This window comes from Bufo bufo, chromosome 1, assembly GCF_905171765.1.
Source record: "Bufo bufo chromosome 1, aBufBuf1.1, whole genome shotgun sequence".
Taxonomy (NCBI): Eukaryota; Metazoa; Chordata; class Amphibia; order Anura; family Bufonidae; genus Bufo; species Bufo bufo.
Window position 1 is genome coordinate 88,298,024 of NC_053389.1, and position 23,919 is coordinate 88,321,942.

Below are 23,919 nucleotides of genomic sequence, written 5' to 3' on the forward strand. Positions count from 1 at the left end.
CTGGCGGCCATCTTGGTTTCTGGGTTTCTTGTAGCCTTCCACCCTGCGGCTCCTCCTTCCCCTGGGAGGAGCTGGATGCCTAGCTCATATATATAGGAGGTCTGTGGCTTCAGTTCCTTGCTTGGTCCTCTTGTGTTCACATGCTTCTAAGACTGCTGCTGCTTCTGGTTCCTGATCCTGGCTTCGTCTGACTACCCTGCTGGTTCCTGATCCTGGCTTCGTCTGACTACCCTGCTGGTTCCTGATCCTGGCTTCGTCTGACTACCCTTCTGGTTCCTGACCTCTGGCTTCGCAAAGACTCTGCTCGGTTTCACCATCCGTTTGGACTTTTGCTTTACAGCTTTATTTTCAATAATGCCTTCTTATTTTCACTTATCTCTTGTTGTACGTCTGGTTCATGGTTCCGTGACAGAGATCCCCCAGGAGACCATCTGCCACCTCATCAGGAGCATGCACAGGCGTTGTAGGGAGGTCATACAGGCACGTGGAGGCCACACACACTACTGAGCCTCATTTTGACTTGTTTTAAGGACATTACATCAAAGTTGGATCAGCCTGTAGTGTGTTTTTCCACTTTAATTTTGAGTGTGACTCCAAATCCAGACCTTCATGAGTTAAAAAATTTGATTTCCATTTTTTTTATTTTTGTGTGATTTTGTTGTCAGCACATTCAACTATGTAAAGAACAAAGTATTTCAGAAGAATATTTAATTAACTCAGATCTAGGATGTGTTATTTTTGTGTTCCCTTTATTTTTTTGAGCAGTGTATAAATTATAATATGTGGGACAGTAACCTGCCCCCTATTTTACCTCTCAATCGCCCGTCTTATTAGCTGGTATGAAGTGACACTTGTTGATGGTAAAATATTCCTTTTCAATAGTCAAATAATCCTCTTGTATTAGTAGCAGGGTACAGTGGCTTTCCCATCTGTACCATAAATGTTATGCCCAATGGTTCCTTTGTCCTTCCTCCTGTATTACCAGTAAAACTGCGATTCACTTCCTGTATTTGCGTTCCATCATGCGGTCCACCATCGACTTCAGGTCACGTGACTTCCGGTTTTCGGCGCGCAGGTATTTAGAGCAACTCTGACTGCATGTAGGTATCTAGATGGCCACCACTGCATCACCAATGCTCCTGTGCTGACCCAGAATGACCAAATTATCATACCCTCTCCAGGCCTGGCATTTCAGTTGGGATTAAGGGAAGTATAATACCATATTTTCCCCTCTCTGCTACATCGATAGTTACTTTAATTAACCTTTCCCACTGTTTTTCCAATTTTACTTATACAGCCATATTAGTACTATCAGTAGTTAACTGGTATGCGGTATACTTTAAAAGGGGCTTATTAGTATCAGCATTGTGGACATTGGGTGTGTGATGCAGATGCATTATATTTGGTCCCAAATTTGTGGAAATTGTTATTATTTTTGGCCAGTAGAATTACCATTATCATATGGGCATTATCACAATAGTTTAATCTGATTCGCACACTTATTATTGCCTCCATTTTTGTATTGTTTGATTTGTGGAGTTTTTCTGTTATATGTCCCCTGATAAGCTGACCCCAGAGAACAGTTCAGAGAAACGCATCAGACCAAAGTTTGCATTCCTGGGACATATGGTATGTGTTCCTTTTTTCCACTGGTGATCATATTTGGACGCCACTGGTCTATTTGGGAGCATATATGTATTATGTGTGATTATTTATCTATGTTGTGACTTTATTATTTTCTGATACATGCATTGACCAATGACATTACTGTTCAACTGTATTCGTAATAGGTCTCTTCTCGGGTGGTGGTATCTATCCCTTGTCAGGGACATATAGGGCCTATCAGGAGGTTCCTGACACGGGATCTCCCCTATTGAGGCAGCCATTCCGTTTTTGCTAGGCAGGGCTTGTAGTTTGATAGGGCAAGTGTGAGGGTTAGATATTTTTCCTTTGCTTATTGCCAATTGCTTTTTGGGGGTGAGTTTTTATGATCAGTAAAGGTTACGTTTTACACTGGTGGAGGTACTCTGTGATTATATTATAATTAAATTACACTAGTGACTGCCTGACATCTGATGTCTATATCTATTAGAACTGTGATAATTTAAGATTTCTACAAGACAGCTTCCAGGAACTAAATCCTATAGACTGACATACACAGTGGCAAGTTTACCACCTATTATTTCTTTAATTCATTTTCTGGTTTAGTGTCCCTTTAAAGTGGAGTTTAAAGGGGCCAAATCGCTTGATTTCGGAAGTGGATAAATATTTTCCCATCTCAGTAGAAGTCTTTCTGCATTCACCCCATAAAACAACCTGTTTAGTCCAGGAAAGCTTTCTTCTTTGTTCAGAACACCTGCCGTTTGCTATTTTATGATTTGTGTTTTGCCATCTATAAAAAAGAATAGCCTCCTCTGGAGAATTTACTTAGCTTTATATTCCTTTTTTTTTAAGATGTCATATTTTCCTATTACAGACTTTGAATGTATTGGCACAGAATAGCAGATTAATTCATCTGCTGAGCCAATAAAAGACGCATTAAGCAGATGTGCAGAACATTGCGTGAGCAATAGAATATATGATTCATATTATTTATTTCAGACCCTCCGATGATAAAAATAAGAAAGGAAAAACAATATCCTGACAAAGATCACAGTGCAATGCACATTAGTCCCTGTAGTATGAGTGCTTGTTCATTCTTCATGTTGCAAAGATAAATGTATAGGAGTGAAGCTTCTCTAAACAGAGATAGCAAAAACGTATTGTTTGGAATAAGGCTACATTCACACAGTGAATGTAATATTACCACTTCGCAAAGCTTTGGTGACGAACATGCAGTTCAGTTCTGGGCACCAGTCCATATAAAGTATGCTCTGGAGCTGGAAAGAGTACAAAGGAGAGCAACTAAACTGATAAGGGACATGGAGGGTCTTATTTATGAGTAAAGATTAAAATAATTAAATTTATTTAGTCTTGAGAAGAAATGTCTAAGGTGGGACATGATTAACCTATACAAATATATAAATGGGCACTCTTATACCTGGACTACAAAGTAAGCAATATGACACTAGTTTATTAGTAACAATATGTAGAGGTCACCATGCACATATAAAATGAAGTGATATATCCTGAACAGATTGAAACCCTATTAGAATACAATTAATAAAATATAAATATAAATATAATGTAATATTAGTCCACTGATATAACTAATATACGGGGGTGGGGGCCTGATATGCCGGCCAAGGGATAATATATAGATGACCAAAGTTAAGCCAGACTGCAGGCAGGCTACAATACTAGATGTATTTGGTTAGTTAGAGCAATGGCCAATACCAATTATATCTCCACAAAATCAAATATAATGCAAAGTGTGCAAATAGTGCCAAACCAGTGCGTCAATAAATAAATACAAAACTAATATATTGGTGGTAAAAAATGGTGACATAAAAATAGTATTGATGAATCAGTGAAATAGATAGCAAAATAGCAGTGCTCAAATGGTTACGATGATACGTATCCGTGGAAAGTGTCTGTGGAGATTAATCCTAGAATTCAGTCTTTCTGCAATAGTGTAGCAAAGGCTCCTGAAAATCGGCTTAATGTTCCAATATTTGATCCGGGAAATATACTGAGTTACACAATGTAACAGTCCAGCAAGTCTCTGGTTAAAGCAGCCTTAGATTGCAGTGGCAATAGTTCATTAAATATGCAGTGAAGCGGTTAAGCAGCAATGTGTGCACATATAATAAAATATTTTATTACTCACATACGGACTTTTTACCGTCCTCACCATGGCGTCCCACGTAGTAGAAATTCAGGGTAAGATATATCCCTGGGCAGCAAACAGAAAAGCAGCCTAGCTGTTTAGGTGAAATACCTGTGAGGTATAATCTTGTGATTTTCCAGGTCCGGCTGTGAGTAGAGGTGCTTGATAATGCTTGGAATGTCCCACTGCAGGTTCACCTTGGATTTCCTTAATTGGAATGAATGTTCCACCTGTCTTTGGTGCAATCTCGTCCATAGGTGGCTGCTAAAAGGCCATAATTCCTTTATCCTGGAAAGCGCTTTCTCTTATCCAACATCGAATGGCAAACTGTTACAGTTAGGAATAGCCGGTATATTGTCAGGTCCAATTCATCCACGCCAGACGCGTTTCGAAGGTTATCCACCTTCTTCCTCAGTGGCTCTGTTGGATCTGACTAGTTTGCCTGCTTTTTATTCATTTTGGCTTCCAAAAGGGTTCTATAGTAAACCCGAAATGGATCGGGAAAATCTGGATGTCCCAGATACAATTTACCATATGTTGCGGTATTGCCGCAATTTGTCTGCGTTTTTTTGTACAACCATGCGTTTTCTTGTTTTATACAATCTTGAGTTCATCAGAATCGTTAGTCATACTTAATTTTCGATGTAGCCTGTTGCGTTAACCTCTTATATGAGTAAAATTATATAATAGTGTACATTTACAGGAGAACATAGCTACATGTAAAATATAATAAATAAGATCTACTGCAGTCTAAAGAATGAATATAAAAATATAGAAATAATCATAGAATCCCATCATAGCTTTTTCCTACTATCATGAGTATTCCATAATCATTATATAGTCATATAATTTTAGTCTATATATATATCCATCAGTTACATGGTAATATTAAATATAAAAATTGTGTATTAAACATTATATTATTAAAAAATAAACATTATTTTATTAAAAAAATAAAAATAAAATATTATTATAAAATTAGAAGTATTTAATAATTTATTTAAAAATATATTAAATAGAATTCCATATAGTGGGCGTCTGTTACAGGTCTAAAAGTATAAAATGTTCTGTAATTTAGGATATACGCCTCCATATAAAATATAGTCCAATTGGGGAATGGCGCAGAGATAGTTTCAGACAGGGGAGAACCAGGAGTCAAACCTGGCTACCCTAATAGATAGTATCCTAGCCCAGTGGGGCTCATTGCCTAAAATGGTTCGGGTAAGTAGAGGATACAGGTTGATGAATGACTGGATGATATAGGGGTGGAGACATGAAAACATGAAAGAAAAATTCTTGGCAAAGGACTATCCAGAGACAGTAGTCGAAAATGCTCTAAAAAAGGTTAGAATGATGGATAGGGAAAAATTCTTTGAAACCAACCAAGAGAGGACTGACAAGCCCAAGGAAGATAACAAATTCCGCATTATACTGCCTTATAATGCACAGCATAAGAAAATTGAGCAAAGTATTAAAAACCATTGGCACTTAATCCAAAAGGATAAAATTATAGGCCCCTTGATCCCACCAATACCGGAGATAGTCTATACGAAGGCCCCCAACTTGGGTCTGAAAATAGCACCATCAATTAAACAGAATACAAGAGAAACCGGCTCTATTAACAAATGGTTAAATAGGAGTGGGTTCTATAGATGCGGATGCTGTGTGAACTGTAGAAATACGTCTTTTGCAAAGAAGACTACACGTGTAAGCTCAACACAAAACACCTTTGCAGTTGAGATAAAGAATCTCCTTACATGTAACAGTTCAAATGTCATCTATATTATCGAATGCTCATGTGCTAAACAATACATAGGCAGGACTAAAAGACCTTTAAAAATCAGGATAGCGGAACATATAAATAATATCAAAAAGGGCTATGAAAAACATGTACTATCCAAACATTTTAAAATGATACACAACCAAGATCCGAAAACTCTAACCTTTGCAGCTTTCGAACAGATAGAGCGCAATTGGAGGGGAGGTAACCACATTGCCCGAATGTCTAGGGCTGAGTCTAGAAGGATTTTCGAATTCGGCAGTTTGGCTCCAGCTGGGCTTAATGCCGAATTGGAAATATTCGGGTTCCTGTGATGGGTTGGATGCCTTCGGCCCACGAGGGGTACTAGTCGGGCTGTTTAGCAGCACTATGACCCCTCCTGAGCTGTGGGTCTCCACCCCTATATCATCCAGTCATTCATCAACCTGTATCCTCTACTTACCCGAACCATTTTAGGCAATGAGCCCCACTGGGCTAGGATACTATCTATTAGGGTAGCCAGGTTTGACTCCTGGTTCTCCCCTGTCTGAAACTATCTCTGCGCCATTCCCCAATTGGACTATATTTTATATGGAGGCGTATATCCTAAATTACAGAACATTTTATACTTTTAGACCTGTAACAGACGCCCACGATATGGAATTCTATTTAATATATTTTTAAACAAATTATTAAATACTTCTAATTTTATAATAATAATTTTTATTTTTTATTTTGTAATAAAATAATGTTTATTTTTTAATAAAATAATGTTTAATACACAATTTTTATATTTAATATTATCATGTAACTGATGGATATATATATAGACTAAAATTATATGATTATATAATGATTATGGAATACTCATGATAGTAGGAAAAAGCTATGATGGGATTCTATGATTATTTCTATATTTTTATATTCATTCTTTAGACTGAAGTAGATCTTAATACAGATAAAGAGAGGTGACGCACTGGATCTGGAGCAGATTATGGTAGAGGTGCTCTCAGTAAAAAGGAATCACCCTTCCTTTGATAAAATGTGCAAATGAAAAAAGATACTGGGCACTCTCTAGAATACAAGGAACCTCACAATTTATTATCAATAAGACATATAAACATATAGACAGTTCATTTAATACCATTAAAACACCATAACATAAAATCCATATAAATATACTAAAATATGGATATAAAACTAGATTCCTAATAGTCTAAAAATATATATAGGAATAAGATCGCCTCTGATTGTTCGGGGATAAAAAGTCTTTGTAAATAAATGTTCCTCCAACTTTGAGTTTGGATATACTGTAGAAATATTCTTTAGGGTATTGATAGCCCAAATATAACTTCTCCTCCACAAATGAAATGAAATCTTAGTTTTTCAATACAGTGAGTGTGCGGCGTCCCGCTATTACTCACTGTTCAGTTGAAATGCTTTATTCCGCTGCTATGCCGGTACTTTGAGTTCAGGGATATCACATATGAGTTTCGTTCCCCTCTCTGTCTCGTAGGCGCCGCTCTATCAGTAGAAGAGCCGGCGCTCGATGGATATTGCAGGCTCCTTTTTCTGCGCTGGATTTGATTTGTGGATGAGGGTATGATACTCCTCAGAAAAGTCCTTTTGGAGTGCGCATAAGGTCTGCAGTGAGACACAGTTAATCCGGGTATCTGTGATACTTTAGCACGGAAAATCAATGTCCATCAAGGGGGATCCTAGCACCAAAAGCGTTTTGGGGTCTGTTATCACCCCTTCCTCAGTGGTAATGAGTCCCCCTTCTAAGTTTCTTTATATAGTCTTAAATAATGACACAACTCTCATCTGCTGTGTAATTGGACTTGTTTCACAAGACCTGGTGTGGATTTTGGAAACGCCTCATTTTCAACAGTTTCTTTTATTCTCTGTGTTAATTTGTATATACTTCTTTTTATCCTTCAACTATATCCCAATATAGGCAATACGAAATGTGAAAAACAAATTAAGTTGGCATCATACAATTGCCAATTTTTATCACTACATCCAATGCGATTTGTCGCCATTTCTATAGTATCTTATCTGCAACAAAACGCAATCTCTCCCGCGGTATTCATGCGGTTTTCTTCCGACTTGTTAATATCACCAAAAATTTACTTGTATCCAATAAAATTTAAAATTAAAACAATTGCACCGGCATCAATATAAATATGAATAAATAAATATATAACTAATCATTTTATACATTTTATCAAAAAATCTTTTTAATTTCTACAAAGTTTTTGCGTAGGGTAAGGGCGAGTTCGTGGTTAAGCAGGGTATACATGAAAAGTGTCGGATACGGGACTGAAGTGTCAGTGGAGGCCCGCCGCGGAGGACCGGACCCCCCCCAGAAAAGAATTCACTGAGAGGGATCCCGTCCCCCGCCGCGGGCCCCCCCCCCATCATAAGAATCCGAATAGCTCGAACTCTGAGTTCAGTCCTCCCGGCACAAGCGTGTTCAGTTCATAAATTCTCTGCGTCTCCACTCTCGACATTTTGCCTATATGATCTCCCCCCCTCCATTCTTTAGTCACCTTGTCAATTGCGGCAAATTTAATCCCAGATGGATTCTGATTATGTAGCATTTTAAAATGTTTGGACAATACGTGTGTCTCCAATCCTTTTTTAATATTAGCTACATGTTCGGAGATGCGTTTTTTCAACATTCTTTTTGTTCTCCCCACATATTGTTTCCCGCAGGGACATTCTATGATATAAATTACGTTTTCAGAACTGCAGGTTAAAAAATCTTTTATAACATGTTTGTGGTGATTCACTGTTGAGATCACTTCTCCTGTTTTACGTGGGAATGTGGTAATTTTGCAATTACCACATTGCCCACATCTATAGAATCCTTCCATATGAATCCAATTTTGTATGGAGGGTTCAGGTATTTTATTCTTTTTTATCGTCGGTGCCACTATATTTGCCAGGTTAGGGGCCTTGGTGAAAGTAATGCATGGATTAGGTGGAATCAGGGGGCCTATTGTTTTTTCTTTCTTTAATATGTGCCAATGTTTGCGTATGATTCCCTGAATTTTTCTATATTCATTATTGAATGGGAGTGTGATCCTAATTTGATCATTTTTGCAAACTTCATCTTCCACCTTTTTATTTTTATTTTCAAAGAAATCTTTCCTTTGCATTCGTCTCACTTTATCTAGTGATCCCTTAATCAAACTCTCTGGGTATTCTTTTTTCCTAAATGTTTCTGACATTACAAATGCCTCCTTCTCAAATTGTTCATCCATCGTACAGTTACGTTTTAATCTTTGAAACTGTCCCTGTGGGATATTTGTCAACCAATTGGGAAGATGACGGCTACTGTATAAAATATAACTGTTCCTGGTTGCAGGTTTGATGAATGTGCAACTTTTTAAAAAACCGTCTTCTACATATAATTTTAAATCTAAAAATTCTAAAAATTCTTGACTAATATTGTTGGTAAATTTGAGGTTAAAATCATTTACATTAATAATATTAAGAAATTCTTCCAAACTACTTTTGCCCGATTTCCAAATAAAAAACACGTCATCTATATATCTTTTCCAGAGCACCAGGTCCGTCGCCAGCCGGGGCGCTATAGCCAAATCCTCCCAAAATGCCATAAAAAGATTGGCATAGCTGGGGGCGAACCTGGTGCCCATCGCCGTGCCCTGAATCTGTAAGTAAAAATTTCCCTCATAATAAAAATAATTGTGCGTTAAAATGAAATCTATCCCTCTTATTAAGAACTCTATTTGGTCATCTTTTAAACTTCCTTCTTTTTTTAGTTGAGCACTCACTGCCTCCTTGCCCTGTTCATGTTTAATGATCGTGTACAGTGAGTGTACATCCAGAGAGCCCATCCACCAGCCTTCCTCAAATACCATATTTTCCACAGTTTTGATTATTTCTGTGGAATCTTTCGTATAGGAGGGAATTTTTTTAACTTTAGGTTGTAATAGTGTATCTATATACTGGGACAGATTGCATGTTAAGGAATCTATCCCTGACACTATTGGACGACCTGGTGGATTTACCATATCCTTATGGATTTTCGGGATGCAGTAAAAGATTGGGATTCTCGGGTATTTATTTAAAATAAAGTTATATTCCTCATCTTTTAAAATGCCCTTCATTTTACCTTCTTCACATAGTTTGACCAGTTCTTCAAAAAATTCATTTGTGGGATCTTTAGTAAGTTTCTGATATGTATTAGTATCAGACAATTGCCTAAGACATTCCGAATTGTAATTTTCCGTATTTTCTATTACTATCGACCCTCCTTTGTCGGCAGGGCGGATAATAATATTGTTGTCCTTTTGTAACTGTTTCAAAATACCAATTTCGCCTTTCGTTAGATTTTGGCGCTTAAACCTATTCGTATCTTTAATCTTACGTATGTCATTTCCTACATTCTCCCTAAAAGACGCCATTTCTTGGCTGATTTCGTTTCTCAGATATTTTTTTGAGCGATTTTTTAGGTTAGTGTGGGTGTAATTTTTGTTTTCTATTCCACTTATTTGTAGTTCCCTTTCTATAGGATTTTTGGCGAAATATTTTTTTAGACATAGGCGTCTTATGAATTTTTCTATCCCAATAAACGTTGTGAATTTGTTTAATTTTTCGGTTGGGGCGAACTTTAAACCTTTATTTAAAAGATGACTTTGGACTTCTGTTAATATAGTGGAACTTAAATTTATGATAGCATCGTTATTTAATAATGTGTTTTTTACCTGTGATAGTGATCCCTTCCTCCTACCTCTCCTTGTTCTAACCTTTCTTCTTCGTGAAATCGTCTGATTTGTGCATTGTGTGCATTGGGGTATTGGTGATGTCTCCCTGATCTCGGTGTTTTGTAGTCTTGCTGTGTCCAATGTGATGGAGGTCTGTCCCTCAAATTGTAGTGATGATCTATTGGTGAATTGTGGTGAGCCCTGTGTGTTTTCTTTGGAGGTGATGGGTTTCTCGTGCGTGTGCGGTGATGTGGGGGAGTTCGATCTAAAAAAGACTCCCTTTCTTCCAAAGCTTCAAACCTATTGTGTACTGGAATGTTGAAATTGTGGTGTTTATTTGAATCTTTACTTTCTTTTTCTTTTGTTACTGTGCTCGTGCCTATTTGAGTGTCTCCCTTACTTGCTACCATTATTTGTTCCGCATTTTGTTCTTTCCTTTCTTTTCTTTCTCTTTTATGGAAAAATAATTTTTTTATTTTTTTGTCCATTATTTCCCGTTTTATTCTGTCCAAATTGTTGCACAATCTATTCTGCAATGTACTAGATTCTTCATTTTTTGGAAATTTGTCTGATAATTTTAATTTCAGCAATTTTTTGCGTAGTTTCCTCCAAGATTATGCACCGCCTTGTAATTATCAGGTGGGTTAGAGCTATGGATTGCTCCTGTAATAATTTATCCCACTCCTGATTAAAATCTGGACTGCATAAATCCTGGGCCGGGGTTTTTATATGTAATAACCCTTTAGGGATCCGATTTATTTCTATACATCTTTTGAGGGTTTTTATTTCCCATCGTTGTTTTAATTGACGGATCAACAGGCTTTCCAATTCTCTAAAAACTGTGCCCATATGTACATCTTCCACATATTCCCCACTATTAGTATCTTCAAACTGGAAATTATCAACTTTTTGTTTTTTTGACTCTATGTGGTTCCATATATCCATGTCTGCTTGCAATCCGTGCTGTCACCAGGGTGAATTGGAAAAGTAATACAGATAAAGAGAGGTGACGCACTGGATCTGGAGCAGATTATGGTAGAGGTGCTCTCAGTAAAAAGGAATCACCCTTCCTTTGATAAAATGTGCAAATGAAAAAAGATACTGGGCACTCTCTAGAATACAAGGAACCTCACAATTTATTATCAATAAGACATATAAACATATAGACAGTTCATTTAATACCATTAAAACACCATAACATAAAATCCATATAAATATACTAAAATATGGATATAAAACTAGATTCCTAATAGTCTAATAGGTGCGTCACCTCTCTTTATCTGTATTACTTTTCCAATTCACCCTGGTGACAGCACGGATTGCAAGCAGACATGGATATATGGAACCACATAGAGTCAAAAAAACAAAAAGTTGATAATTTCCTGTTTGAAGATACTAATAGTGGGGAATATGTGGAAGATGTACATATGGGCACAGTTTTTAGAGAATTGGAAAGCCTGTTGATCCGTCAATTAAAACAACGATGGGAAATAAAAACCCTCAAAAGATGTATAGAAATAAATCGGATCCCTAAAGGGTTATTACATATAAAAACCCCGGCCCAGGATTTATGCAGTCCAGATTTTAATCAGGAGTGGGATAAATTATTACAGGAGCAATCCATAGCTCTAACCCACCTGATAATTACAAGGCGGTGCATAATCTTGGAGGAAACTACGCAAAAAATTGCTGAAATTAAAATTATCAGACAAATTTCCAAAAAATGAAGAATCTAGTACATTGCAGAATAGATTGTGCAACAATTTGGACAGAATAGAACGGGAAATAATGGACAAAAAAATAAAAAAATTATTTTTCCATAAAAGAGAAAGAAAAGAAAGGAAAGAACAAAATGCGGAACAAATAATGGTAGCAAGTAAGGGAGACACTCAAATAAGCACGAGCACAGTAACAAAAGAAAAAGAAAGTAAAGATTCAAATAAACACCACAATTTCAACATTCCAGTACACAATAGGTTTGAAGCTTTGGAAGAAAGGGAGTCTTTTTTAGATCGAACTCCCCCACATCACCGCACACGCACGAGAAACCCATCACCTCCAAAGAAAACACACAGGGCTCACCACAATTCACCAATAGATCATCACTACAATTTGAGGGACAGACCTCAATCACATTGGACACAGCAAGACTACAAAACACCGAGATCAGGGAGACATCACCAATACCCCAATGCACACAATCACAATGCACAAATCAGACGATTTCACGAAGAAGAAAGGTTAGAACAAGGAGAGGTAGGAGGAAGGGATCACTATCACAGGTAAAAAACACATTATTAAATAACGATGCTATCATAAATTTAAGTTCCACTATATTAACAGAAGTCCAAAGTCATCTTTTAAATAAAGGTTTAAAGTTCGCCCCAACCGAAAAATTAAACAAATTCACAACGTTTATTGGGATAGAAAAATTCATAAGACGCCTATGTCTAAAAAAATATTTCGCCAAAAATCCTATAGAAAGGGAACTACAAATAAGTGGAATAGAAAACAAAAATTACACCCACACTAACCTAAAAAATCGCTCAAAAAAATATCTGAGAAACGAAATCAGCCAAGAAATGGCGTCTTTTAGGGAGAATGTAGGAAATGACATACGTAAGATTAAAGATACGAATAGGTTTAAGCGCCAAAATCTAACGAAAGGCGAAATTGGTATTTTGAAACAGTTACAAAAGGACAACAATATTATTATCCGCCCTGCCGACAAAGGAGGGTCGATAGTAATAGAAAATACGGAAAATTACAATTCGGAATGTCTTAGGCAATTGTCTGATACTAATACATATCAGAAACTTACTAAAGATCCCACAAATGAATTTTTTGAAGAACTGGTCAAACTATGTGAAGAAGGTAAAATGAAGGGCATTTTAAAAGATGAGGAATATAACTTTATTTTAAATAAATACCCGAGAATCCCAATCTTTTACTGCATCCCGAAAATCCATAAGGATATGGTAAATCCACCAGGTCGTCCAATAGTGTCAGGGATAGATTCCTTAACATGCAATCTGTCCCAGTATATAGATACACTATTACAACCTAAAGTTAAAAAAATTCCCTCCTATACGAAAGATTCCACAGAAATAATCAAAACTGTGGAAAATATGGTATTTGAGGAAGGCTGGTGGATGGGCTCTCTGGATGTACACTCACTGTACACGATCATTAAACATGAACAGGGCAAGGAGGCAGTGAGTGCTCAACTAAAAAAAGAAGGAAGTTTAAAAGATGACCAAATAGAGTTCTTAATAAGAGGGATAGATTTCATTTTAACGCACAATTATTTTTATTATGAGGGAAATTTTTACTTACAGATTCAGGGCTCGGCGATGGGCACCAGGTTCGCCCCCAGCTATGCCAATCTTTTTATGGCATTTTGGGAGGATTTGGCTATAGCGCCCCGGCTGGCGACGGACCTGGTGCTCTGGAAAAGATATATAGATGACGTGTTTTTTATTTGGAAATCGGGCAAAAGTAGTTTGGAAGAATTTCTTAATATTATTAATGTAAATGATTTTAACCTCAAATTTACCAACAATATTAGTCAAGAATTTTTAGAATTTTTAGATTTAAAATTATATGTAGAAGACGGTTTTTTAAAAAGTTGCACATTCATCAAACCTGCAACCAGGAACAGTTATATTTTATACAGTAGCTGTCATCTTCCCAATTGGTTGACAAATATCCCACAGGGACAGTTTCAAAGATTAAAACGTAACTGTACGATGGATGAACAATTTGAGAAGGAGGCATTTGTAATGTCAGAAACATTTAGGGAAAAAGAATACCCAGAGAGTTTGATTAAGGGATCACTAGATAAAGTGAGACGAATGCAAAGGAAAGATTTTTTTGAAAATAAAAATAAAAAGGTGGAAGATGAAGTTTGCAAAAATGATCAAATTAGGATCACACTCCCATTCAATAATGAATATAGAAAAATTCAGGGAATCATACGCAAACATTGGCACATATTAAAGAAAGAAAAAACAATAGGCCCCCTGATTCCACCTAATCCATGCATTACTTTCACCAAGGCCCCTAACCTGGCAAATATAGTGGCACCGACGATAAAAAAGAATAAAATACCTGAACCCTCCATACAAAATTGGATTCATATGGAAGGATTCTATAGATGTGGGCAATGTGGTAATTGCAAAATTACCACATTCCCACGTAAAACAGGAGAAGTGATCTCAACAGTGAATCACCACAAACATGTTATAAAAGATTTTTTAACCTGCAGTTCTGAAAACGTAATTTATATCATAGAATGTCCCTGCGGGAAACAATATGTGGGGAGAACAAAAAGAATGTTGAAAAAACGCATCTCCGAACATGTAGCTAATATTAAAAAAGGATTGGAGACACACGTATTGTCCAAACATTTTAAAATGCTACATAATCAGAATCCATCTGGGATTAAATTTGCCGCAATTGACAAGGTGACTAAAGAATGGAGGGGGGGAGATCATATAGGCAAAATGTCGAGGGTGGAGACGCAGAGAATTTATGAACTGAACACGCTTGTGCCGGGAGGACTGAACTCAGAGTTCGAGCTATTCGGATTCTTATGATGGGGGGGGGGGGCCCGCGGCGGGGGACGGGATCCCTCTCAGTGAATTCTTTTCTGGGGGGGGTCCGGTCCTCAGCGGCGGGCCTCCACTGACACTTCAGTCCCGTATCCGACACTTTTCATGTATACCCTGCTTAACCACGAACTCACCCTTACCCTACGCAAAAACTTTGTAGAAATTAAAAAGATTTTTTGATAAAATGTATAAAATGATTAGTTATATATTTATTTATTCATATTTATATTGATGCCGGTGCAATTGTTTTAATTTTAAATTTTATTGGATACAAGTACATTTTTGGTGATATTAACAAGTCGGAAGAAAACCGCATGAATACCGCGGGAGAGATTGCGTTTTGTTGCAGATAAGATACTATAGAAATGGCGACAAATCGCATTGGATGTAGTGATAAAAATTGGCAATTGTATGATGCCAACTTAATTTGTTTTTCACATTTCGTATTGCCTATATTGGGATATAGTTGAAGGATAAAAAGAAGTATATACAAATTAACACAGAGAATAAAAGAAACTGTTGAAAATGAGGCGTTTCCAAAATCCACACCAGGTCTTGTGAAACAAGTCCAATTACACAGCAGATGAGAGTTGTGTCATTATTTAAGACTATATAAAGAAACTTAGAAGGGGGACTCATTACCACTGAGGAAGGGGTGATAACAGACCCCGAAACGCGTTTGGTGCTAGGATCCCCCCTGATGGACATTGATTTTCCGTGCTAAAGTATCACAGATACCCGGATTAACTGTGTCTCACTGCAGACCTTATGCGCACTCCAAAAGGACTTTTCTGAGGAGTATCATACCCTCATCCACAAATCAAATCCAGCGCAGAAAAAGGAGCCTGCAATATCCATCGAGCGCCGGCTCTTCTACTGATAGAGCGGCGCCTACGAGACAGAGAGGGGAACGAAACTCATATGTGATATCCCTGAACTCAAAGTACCGGCATAGCAGCGGAATAAAGCATTTCAACTGAACAGTGAGTAATAGCTGGACGCCGCACAACTAAATCACTGTATTGAAAAACTAAGATTTCATTTCATTTGTGGAGGAGAAGTTATATTTGGGCTATCAATACCCTAAAGAATATTTCTACAGTATATCCAAACTCAAAGTTGGAGGAACATTTATTTACAAAGACTTTTTATCCCCGAACAATCAGAGGCGATCTTATTCCTATATATATTTTTAGACTATTAGGAATCTAGTTTTATATCCATATTTTAGTATATTTATATGGATTTTATGTTATGGTGTTTTAATGGTATTAAATGAACTGTCTATATGTTTATATGTCTTATTGATAATAAATTGTGAGGTTCCTTGTATTCTAGCTGAAGTAGATCTTATTTATTATATTTTACATGTAGCTATGTGCTCCTGTAAATGTACACTATTATATAATTTTACTCATTTAAGAGGTTAACGCAACAGGCTACATCGAAAATTAAGTATGACTAACGATTCTGATGAACTCAAGATTGTATAAAACAAGAAAACGCATGGTTGTACAAAAAAACGCAGACAAATTGCGGCAATACCGCAACATATGGTAAATTGTATCTGGGACATCCAGATTTTCCCGATCCATTTCAGGTTTACTATAGAACCCTTTTGGAAGCCAAAATGAATAAAAAGCCGGCAAACTAGTCAGATCCAACAGAGCCACTGAGGAAGAAGGTGGATAACCTTCGAAACGCGTCTGGCGTGGATGAATTGGACCTGACAATATACCGGCTATTCCTAACTGTAACAGTTTGCCATTCGATGTTGGATAAGAGAAAGCGCTTTCCAGGATAAAGGAATTATGGCCTTTTAGCAGCCACCTATGGACGAGATTGCACCAAAGACAGGTGGAACATTCATTCCAATTAAGGAAATCCAAGGTGAACCTGCAGTGGGACATTCCAAGCATTATCAAGCACCTCTACTCACAGCCGGACCTGGAAAATCACAAGATTATACCTCACAGGTTTTTCACCTAAACAGCTAGGCTGCTTTTCTGTTTGCTGCCCAGGGATATATCTTACCCTGAATTTCTACTACGTGGGACGCCATGGTGAGGACGGTAAAAGGTCCGTATGTGAGTAATAAAACATTTTATTATATGTGCACACATTGCTGCTTAACCGCTTCACTGCATATTTAATGAACTATTGCCACTGCAATCTAAGGCTGCTTTAACCAGAGACTTGCTGGACTGTTACATTGTGTAACTCAGTATATTTCCCGGATCAAATATTGGAACATTAAGCCGATTTTCAGGAGCCTTTGCTACACTATTGCAGAAAGACTGAATTCTAGGATTAATCTCCACAGACACTTTCCACGGATACGTATCATCGTAACCATTTGAGCACTGCTATTTTGCTATCTATTTCACTGATTCATCAATACTATTTTTATGTCACCATTTTTTACCACCAATATATTAGTTTTGTATTTATTTATTGACGCACTGGTTTGGCACTATTTGCACACTTTGCATTATATTTGATTTTGTGGAGATATAATTGGTATTGGCCATTGCTCTAACTAACCAAATACATCTAGTATTGTAGCCTGCCTGCAGTCTGGCTTAACTTTGGTCATCTATATATTATCCCTTGGCCGGCATATCAGGCCCCCACCCCGTATATTAGTTATATCAGTGGACTAATATTACATTATATTTATATTTATATTTTATTAATTGTATTCTAATAGGGTTTCAATCTGTTCAGGATATATCACTTCATTTTATATGTGCATGGTGACCTCTACATATTGTTACTAATCTTTATTACTATTGCTTTATTTTGGTGATCGGGGTACGACATCGGGTTGGAGCACCTTGCCAGCTTGAGTCAGGGGTGAGCCGTCCTTTACCTTATCTAAATATATAAATGGGCCGTACAAAAAATACAGTGAAAAGATGTTTCATGTAAAATGCTCTCAAAAGACAAAGGGGCACTGCCTCCGACTGGAGAATAAAAAGTTCAGTCTCCAGTGGCGTCAAGGCTTCTTCACTGTAAGAACTGTGAATCTGTGGAATAGTCTACCTCAGGACGTGGTCACAGCAGGAACAGTGGACAGTTTTAAAAAGGGTTTTACATAAATTCTTAAAAGTAAATGACATTATTGCTTATGAAAATGTGTAGAAATCTGGGTCTTACTCCCTTTTCTAAAATTTGCATCCCCTCCTATCCCTTGGTTGAACTTGATGGACTTTTTTATCCGCTTTTAATGGCCGTTTTGTATCCTTTTTTTAACCCTAAAAAGGCCATATAGCAGAAGTGTAACCACAGCCGTGCAGTCCTGTCTAATGGGCTTTAAAAACTATTCCATTTATTTCAATGGGGTCCATCTGAACATTTTCTATTTTTTGATGGACGCTATTCACAGGCCGTTAAAAAAAATGAATAGCCTTATTGACTTCAATTTGTTCTAAAAGTGACAGTGTGATGGCCATTACAAAGAGGGCCGTAACATGGCTGTTTTTCACTGTCAAGTGAATGTAGCCTAATGGTCATTCAAAGTGGATACAGTGGGGCAGATAAATTAAGAAGGTTTATTATGTTCCAGAATATTGTGCCTGCAACATTTTTATTGTCAAATTTATGAGCAGTATGTATTTGGATCAGTAAATGTGTCTAAATCTGTGATGTTGTTTTAAAGGGGTTATCCCATGAGTAATGTAAAAAGAATGAAATTCACACATATAGTATGTAAAGGGGGAATATTAACCAAATATCAATAATTAATATTCATAAATAGGAGGAGCCAACTATTGATGACTCCGCCTATTTATACCTTTATATAATAATATTAATACTTTCACTATACTTTACACTAGTCACTAAGGTAGCTGCATGTGCCTTACTACACTATCGCTAATAACCACACGTTACACGAATAGTTGTACATAAAACACAGTATTTATTATTACCTAATACATTAAGCACGCAATGCACTAACAATACAGCACTAAATATACAGCACTAAACTACCCTACACATTCCCAAATTCCACCCACAATCTATCTATACAATACACACACTCAATATTAACAGCCCACCCACCTGGTTCTATATACTATCCCTATGGGGTGGACAAAGGTTAACGGTGGTCTTACAGGGGTGTAAGCAGACCACAAAACACAAATACAGTGATAGGACCGCGGGAGGTGAATAGGGTAAATCAGGGATCAGGGACCAGGGTGTACAGTATACCGTGTATACACTAATCGTACAAGGGGTGTAGTGCCAGGGGTAATAGGGTTAACAAGGGGTGTAGTACCAGGGGTGATAGGGTTACCAGGGGTATCCAGGGGTAATAGGGTAAACAAGGGGTGTATAGGGTTACCAGGGGTAATAGGGTTAACAAGGGGTGTATAGGGTTACCAGGGGTGTCATGGGGTAATAGGGTTAACAAGGGGTGTATAGGGTTTCCAGGGGTAACAAGGGGTGTCCAGGGGTAACCAGGGGAGAGATATCAGTAGGGGATCAGGGGATATAGGATTAGGAATCGTTGGTGGGATAGCTGTAGGGGGTCAGGGGATATAGGGTTAATAGGGGGAGAATCGTTGGTGGGATAGCTGTAGGGGGTCAGGGGATATAGGGTTAATAAGGGGAGAATCGTTGGTGGGATAGCGGTAGGGGGTCAGGGGATATATATGATACTTAGTTGCTCGTTCGTCCAGGGGGTCTCCTTCAGTGGGGGGGGGGATATTTATATCCGGCAGCCCGCACTGCCGCACCGCGCACCACCATTGGAGACACGTGGGCGTCTCCTGAACGAGCGCATTGGGGCCGCGCTACATGCCAACAGGCGGGGGAAGCCTTTGATCTCCCGCCTGTGGCACTCAGCATTCCGGCCAGCGAGATGTTAATTTCGCTGCCGGAATGCGCATAATAGAAGGAGGGGAGGCTTCTCCCCTTCTCCTATCATGTATAATTGTCTCCAGTGGCGCTGGCGACAATTATATCAAAGGGCTCAGATTCTGTGGAATCCGAGTCCTTTGTAGTTATCAGGATGACCGGACCTTAGTCCGGTCATTCTGATGCAATCAACCAGATTGCATCTGTGTGAATGCTTGGGGGACATTGACACCGATGCATCTGGTTTCAGGTGTATGGAGGGGAAGGGGGGATATTGTATAATATATATATATGTGTATGGATGCATGGGGCACATCCATACACATGTATACAAGGGGTCACAGCCATATATATATATATATATATATATATATATATACATATTATAAAGGGGGATTATAGACATATATATGGAACAGGGGGCCACAGTCCATATATATGTATATAGATACATACTAAGGGGGCACATATTTCCCACAGGGGCCACCATGAGCCCCTGTGGGTCACCATGGGCAGACGTGCGCAGATGCTGGGCACATCTGCACACATCCTCCCATAAGGTGACCATTAGTGCATGCATATATATCACACATGCACGCACGTGTTTGCATGCATGTATGTATATATATATATGCATGCAAGTGTCTCAACCCTTCCTCAACATAGTACATGAGTCTTTCTTTATCAAACTTGGAACCAGGCCTGTACCTCATGTGGGTCCAGAGATTTCCCCATTCATTGCAGCTATTGGTCTGATAGATTTATTTCAAGCTGGCAGCTCTGGGTGCGTGCACTTTCTCACGGAACATGTCCTTTCTGTTGCAGCTGGTGGCAATTGAAGGATGGAACTGAGCATGTGCATCCACCTCAGTGAAATGGACAGAGAATTTAGAAAAAAGACAAACAGCAGTTGACGTTATACAGATTTATTTTGGTGAGTAGTTGCACTAAATTTTTAATTACATGAAATTACAAAAGTACAGTATTCAGATCCAGGTGCTTGTTTAAAAAATGTAGAATATTCTTTAACAAATTCCAGACCGGGCCATTTACCCCCTTCCTGACTAGGCCTAATTTTGCAAATCTGACATGTGTCACTTTACAGTATGTGGTAATAACTTTGGAACGCTTTTACTTATCCAAGCCATTCAGAGATTGTTTTCTCGTGACACATTGTACAGTACTTCATGTTAATGGTAAATTTGAGTCAATGTGTTTTACCTTTATTTATGAAAAAATCCAAAAGTTAACGAAAATTTTAAAAAATTCACTGTTTTCTAGATTTGAATCTCTCTGCTTTTAAGACAGATAGTGATGCCTCATAAAATATCCATTAATTAACATTCCCCATATGTCTACTTTATGTTGGCATCATTTGGTCAACGTTTTTAAGGACCAGTTCAGTTCTGAAGTCACTTTGTGGGGCTTACATAATAGAACCAACCCATAAACGACCCCATTTTAGAAACTATACCCTTCAAACTATTCAAAACTGGTTTTAGAAATGTTGTTAACCCTTTATGTATTCCAATGAAATTAAAGCAAAATAGAGGTGAAAGTTCAAAATGTCACTTTTTTTGCAGATTTTCCATTGTAATCATTTTTCTGGAACACAGCAAGGGTTAACAACAAAACAAACCTCAATATTTATTACCCTGATTCTGCAGTTTTCAGAAACATCCCCATATGTGTCATATACCACTGTTTGGGCACACGGCAGGGCACATAAGGCAAGGAGCAACATAGGGCAGATTTAGGCTACTTTCACACTTGCATTCGGGGTTACGCTTGTGAGTTCCGTTTGAAGGCTCTCACAAGCGGCCCCGAACGGATCCGTACTGCCCCAATGCATTCTGAGTGGATGCGGATCCACTCAGAATGCATCAGTTTGGCACCGTTTGGCCTCCGTTCCGCTCAGCAGGCGGACACCCGAACGCAGCTTGCAGCGTTTTCGTGTCCGCCTGGCCGTGCGGAGCCAAACGGATCCGTCCAGACTTACAATGCAAGTCAATGGGGACGGATCCGTTTGACGTTGACACAATATGGTGCAATTGCAAACGGATCCGTCCCCCATTGACTTTCAATGTAAAGTCAGGAGTCCCTATTAATATACCATCAGATCGGAGTTTTCTCCAATCCGATGGTATATTTTAACTTGAAGCGTCCCCATCACCATGGGAACGCCTCTATGTTAGAATATACCATCGGATTTGAGTTAGATCGTGAAACTCAGATCCGACAGTATATTCTAACACAGAGGCGTTCCCATGGTGATGGGGACGCTTCAAAGTTAGAATATACTAAAAGAACTGTGTACATGACTGCCCCCTGCTGCCTGGCAGGTGCTGCCAGGCAGCAGGGGGCAGACCCCCCTCCCTCCCTCCCCTGTATTTAACTCATTGGTGGCCAGTGCGGCCGGCCCCCCCTCCCTCCCTCCCCTATAATTAACTCATTGGTGGCCAGTGCGGCCCCCCCCCCCCCCCCCCCCTGTTTTTAACTCATTGGTGGCCAGTGCGGCCGGCCCCCCTTCCCTCCCCCCCTGTTTTTAACTCATTGGTGGCCAGTGCGGCCGGCCCCCCCCCCCTCCCCCCCTAATTAAAATGACCGCCAGGCAGCAGGGGGCAGAACCCCCCCTCCCCTTTATTTAACTCATTGGTGGCCAGTGCGGCCGACCCCCCCTCCCTCCCCTATATTTAACTCATTGGTGGCCAGTGCGGCCGCCCCCCCCCCCCCTCCCCCCCTGTTTTTAACTCATTGGTGACCAGTGCGGCCGGCCCTCCCTCCCCCCCTGTTTTTAACTCATTGGTGGCCAGTGCGGCCGGCCCCCCCTCCCTCCCCCCCTAATTAAAATTACCGCCAGGCAGCAGGGGGCAGAACCCCCCCTCCCCTTTATTTAACTCATTGGTGGCCAGTGTGGCCGCCCCCCCCTTCCCCCCTGTTTTTAACTCATTGGTGACCAGTGCGGCCGGCCCTCCCTCCCCCCCTGTTTTTAACTCATTGGTGGCCAGTGCGGCCGGCCCCCCCTCCCTCCCCTATATTTAACTCATTGGTGGCCAGTGCGGCCGGCCGCCTCCCTCCCTCCTCTATATTTAACTCATTGGTGGCCAGTGCGGCCGCCCCCCCCCTCCCTCCCCTATATTTAACTCATTGGTGGTCAGTGCGGCTGGCCCCCCTCCCCTATATTTAACTCATTGGTGGCCAGTGCGGCCGGCCCCCCCCTGTTTTTAACTCATTGGTGGCCAGTGCGGCCGGCCCCCTCTCCCTCCCCCCTGTTTTTAACTCATTGGTGGCCAGTGCGGCCGCCCCGCCCTGTTTTTAACTCATTGGTGGCCAGTGCGGCCGGCCCCCCTCCCCCCCTAATTAAAATGACCGACCCCCCATCATTGGTGGCAGCGGAGAGTTCCGATCGGAGTCCCAGTTTAATCGCTGGGGCTCCGATCGGTTTCCATGGCAACCAAGACGCTACTGCAGGCCTGGCTGCCATGATTACTTAGCAATTTTAGAAGCATTATACTTACCTGCGATGTCTGTGACCTGCCGGGCGCTCCTCCTACTGGTAAGTGAAAGGTCTGTGCGGCGCATTGCTTATAGCACAGACCTTTCACTTACCAGTAGGAGGAGCGCCCGGCAGGTCACAGACATCGTAGGTAAGTATAATGCTTCTAAAATTGCTAAGTAACCATGGCAGCCAGGAATGCAGTAGTGTCCTGGTTGCCATGGTTACTGATCGGAGTCCCAGTGATTAAACTGGGACTCCGATCGGAACTCTCCGGAACTAGGGGGGGAGGGAGGGGGGGCCGGTCGCACTGGCCACCAATGAGTTAAAAACAGGGGGGGAGGGAGGGGGGGCCGGCCGCACTGGCCACCAATGAGTTAAAAACAGGGGGGGAGGGGGGGCCGGCCGCACTGGCCACCAATGAGTTAATTATAGGGGGAGGGAGGGAGGGGGGTCTGCCCCCTGCTGCCTGGCAGCACCTGCCAGGCAGCAGGGGGCAGTCATGTACACAGTTCTTTTAGTATATTCTAACTTGAAGCGTCCCCATCACCATGGGAACGCCTCTGTGTTAGAATATACTGTCGGATCTGAGTTTTCACAAAGTGAAAAATCAGATCTGAAAAAAACAGTTATGCAGACGGATCCGTTCTGAGCGGATGCAAGCGTTTGCATTATAGGAGCGG

General features: G+C 39.8%; 1 long non-coding RNA gene across 1 annotated transcript; it reads right to left on the reverse strand.

Moving 5' to 3' along the window:
* Window positions 1-2,985: 2,985 nt before the first annotated feature.
* Window positions 2,986-18,079, reverse strand: LOC120997022. Its single transcript, XR_005778037.1, has 3 exons — window positions 17,778-18,079; window positions 17,199-17,203; window positions 2,986-3,031 (listed from the first exon to the last, which is right to left on the reverse strand). It is a non-coding gene; the product is annotated as an uncharacterized LOC120997022 (long non-coding RNA).
* Between the last annotated feature and the right edge of the window lie 5,840 nt (window positions 18,080-23,919).